The following is a 3864-nucleotide window of genomic DNA, read 5'->3' as shown; positions in this document are numbered from 1 at the left end:
GCATTAGCTCTGTCAAGGTTAAAACACTTATGTAGGTGATGATGCCAGCTATTTGATCCATCCCTAAAGAACTAAGCATACTAGGAATTTAACCATGGCAATACAGACTTCTTTTTTGTACATTATTAAATGAAGAAAAATAGGTGCCATTTAAAAGTATTTTTTTAAAGACTAGGAAACAAAAATAAATCAGACAAAGTAAAATCTGGACTATAAGATTCTAATGACATTCCATCAAAATTCTCACAAATTGCCCTCATCTGATGCAAGAAGTCAGCAGGAACATTGTCCCAGGGGAAAAGGACTCCCCTGGGGAAGATTTCCTGAATGTTTTTCTGCTAAAGCTTTGGGTTACGTTCTCAAAACACTTATTTTCATAATAAGCAGACACTATCATTTTATTACTATTTTTTCAGATTAATATGAGGGTATAAATTATTAGGTTACATTGTTTACTTATCGTAGGTGAAGTTCAAGTTGTAGTGGAGCCCTTTATCCAGGGAGTATGCTGTGTACCCTTACATTGTGCACATTAGGTTAGAGCTTGCCCATCTTTCTCCCTCCTCCCTCCCCAATTTGAATTTGATTGTGGTTTTCTCTTGTGTGGACATGTAGTTGTTGATCTATTTGTTTCCTATGGAAGGTCTACTTTTAACTCTTTGAGGATTCTTTCCACAGGGGTTGTATTAGTTTGCAGTCACACAAGCTGTGCAAAGGTGTTCCTTTCTCTCCGCATCCCCACCCGCATCAGCAGCTTTGCCATATATGATGTGGGCTAGTCTCACTCAGGTTAGGTGATATCTCAGGGTGGTTTTGATTTGCATTTCTCTGATGATTAGGGACAATGAGCATTTTTTCATGACATTTTTTCAGACATTCATCTGTCTTCTTCAGAAAAGCTTCTATTCAAGTCTCTTGCTCACTTATAAATGGGATTGTTTGCTCTGTTCTTGTTGATTGAGTTCCCCTGCATAAATTTTAATTTCACTAATCACTGTTTTCTTCCTTCTTTGATGTCATTTACAGAGAGGGGATGAGACCTTAATTCTTCTAGGGCTGAGCTATTTTTTCCTGTTTCTTTCTTTGTTTTTTGTTTGTTTGTTTGTTTTTCTGTTGAGTTAGTTTTAGTTCACTCCTAGTTTTATATTTCTGGAGGATAAAACGTGATCCCTTACATCTAGCAGGATGTAAGGATATTGTGATTTAAGTACAGCAGGACTTCAAACACTCGTTTTGTTTTTTGGTTCATCCCCCAGCCTTCCATTCTATTATGCTTTCAGAAAATTTCCCGTATAAAAGAACTGATAGAGAAAATTAGCCCTATTTTGGAGATCACACATACTGAAATCCATCACATCACCTCACATCGTTGTTAACCATCCCAGGGGTTTCTTCTCATCTGAGAAGAGTCCCTTTACATTGGCAAGCTGGATCCTCTACCCACCCACGCCCAAGATATACTTGGAAGAAGAAAGCACCCGCTGCTCTCTGTTATACTAGACACTTTGCTACCTCTCTAGATAGAATTTAACCTTTAACCTGTAGACTTTTTTTTTTATATTACCAGCAGTTTGTTCACTTTAAAAACATATGATTTTTGTATTTGGCTGTTTTCTATTTTTTTTTTTTTTTTTTTGCAGTTTTTGGCCAGGGCTAAGTTTGAACCTGCCACTTCCGGCAAATGGAGTCGGTGTCCTACTTCTTTGAGCCACAGGCACCGCCCTGTTTTCTAATTTTTTAAACAAAACTAATTCTTCCTCAAGAATACTATATTACTCCTGGAGCAGAATATCTAGAGATAAAGAGATTTCATGCAATATAATAAAGTGATGATTGCTAATATTTATTGAATACTGCTTTATGAACAATATCTCACTTAATAATTGAATATATTGAGTTGTACCATTGTAAATTAAAAAAGGGAAGCAGATGTCAATAACTTTCTAAATATGACACATCTGAAATAGTGTGCCACGACTGCGCTTTGAATCCAGATGGAATTTGCTCTAGGGACAGGACCTTACATTGGCTTTCCTTGACATACACAACCTATAGTACAGGGTCAACAACGTGGAACCTCTTTAAAAACCTTGTATAGACGAGAAGCGCCTCTAGGGCTTTGAAAGGGACAACTTTTGCTCGGTATTCATGGAAAAACATGTGAACTGCCACCTTGCACGCCTGAGATGGGAGAACCTACTGGCTTGGTCTATAAGTGATGCTGAAAGTATTCTCAGCAAGCTGACCAGCATGATACTCATTGAATCAGAAAATAGGAAGAATTATACTTACCTGGCAGGGCAGATACCACGATCACAAAGGTGGTTTTCCCAGGGCGAGGCTTATCCATTGAACTCTGGATGTGCTGACCCCTGCGATTTCCCCAAATGTGGGAAACTAGACTGCATAATTTGGAGTAGTGGAGGACTGTGATTGTGTTTTCCCCTGTTTAAAAAAAAAAAGAAAGAAAATTGGAGGAATATACTGATAGCCAGGCATGGTGACTCACACTTCTAATCCCAGCTCTCTGGGAGGCTTTGACAAGTGGAATGCTTGAGCTCAGGAGTTTGAGACCAGCCTCATCTCTACTAACAATAAAAAACTAGCCAAGGATTGTGGCTCATGTCTGTAGTCACAGCTACTTGCGAGGCTGAAGCAAGAAGGATCTTTTCAATCCAAGAGACTGAGGTTGCTGTGAGCAATGATGCCATGGCACTCTACCCAGGGCAGCAGAGTGAGATTTTGTGTCAAGAAAAGAAAAAAAAAAAAAAAGAAGTATACTGATCTACCCTTTAGCGATAGGTACTCGAAGATTGAACGAAAATTCCACAGCATCTGAAGATAACTGTGGTAATTGAGAGACACATTAAAATGTGACAAAATTAAAGAGGATATAAGCATATAGTTGGGTAAAAAGGATCCAACCCAAATGACAATGTTACTGGTATGAACATGAAACAATGCAGTAATTTGAATATAAAGGCTCTGTTTAAAAGAAAAGCATTATGATAAAAGACCTCGGAAATATTCCAAGAGGAATAAAACTCTAAGAAAAGAACAAAAACCCAAATATTTTTCTCCGAATTAATCTTTTCCAATGGCAGGATGATACTTCTCCATATTGACATTCAGATTTTCAAACTAAAATGTTAATCTTTGTCTTTCTGGCATTCATTTTATTTTCTCTGAGCCAAACTCATAAAGATAAATGCAGCATATGTTAGAGATGGAAATAATCATTTTGGCAATACCCACGATATCCTGCAGCTCAGCAAAAATATGTCAGTTTTCATTCCTTTTCTCACCTTGGTACAAATTCTCCAAGGTGGTAGGAGAAAGGTGTATTACTTCAAATATTAAAGAAGTAAGACAATCAGATTTAAACTAAGACAATGTCAAACACTGTGCTTTCTAAAAACTCGATTTAAATGCAATTGGATTTTTAAATTCTCACTTTTAAGTATAAACCAACTCCAAGTAAATTTTTCTTAATTTTCTGTTATTATTTAATTAGTAAGGGTGGCGGACCTATATATAAACATTCACACTAACACGCACTAAAAATTGGCTGAATTAATTGTTATGTCATTAATTCCCTCCTTATCCAGCCTAATATTTTACTCTCTCTGGTTCAATAATCTCAAGAACCTTCCAGATGTGTCTTTCATTCCTGCCAGAACATTCTATGCATGAGACATGTATGTTATATTTAAGCAATAATTTGAATAAGTAAACTATTTCTCAAAACAGCAAGAACTGTACCCTTTTAGACTTTCAAACATGCTGTAAAAGAATTCGGTTATTAATCTGGAGATGACCAAAAGAGACGGGACTTCATCTTGGGGAGAGGAGCAGCGGGGTGTG

General features: G+C 37.1%; 1 non-coding gene across 1 annotated transcript; it reads left to right on the top strand.

Moving 5' to 3' along the window:
• Positions 1 to 2284: 2284 nt before the first annotated feature.
• Positions 2285 to 2448, top strand: LOC128580226 (U1 spliceosomal RNA). The gene has a single exon (XR_008378556.1). It is a non-coding gene; the product is annotated as a U1 spliceosomal RNA (small nuclear RNA).
• Positions 2449 to 3864: the final 1416 nt, after the last annotated feature.

Source organism: Nycticebus coucang, chromosome 2, assembly GCF_027406575.1.
Source record: "Nycticebus coucang isolate mNycCou1 chromosome 2, mNycCou1.pri, whole genome shotgun sequence".
Lineage (NCBI taxonomy): Eukaryota > Metazoa > Chordata > Mammalia > Primates > Lorisidae > Nycticebus > Nycticebus coucang.
Note: the sequence above shows the minus strand (reverse complement) of the source record. Positions and strands in the feature narration are given on the sequence as shown.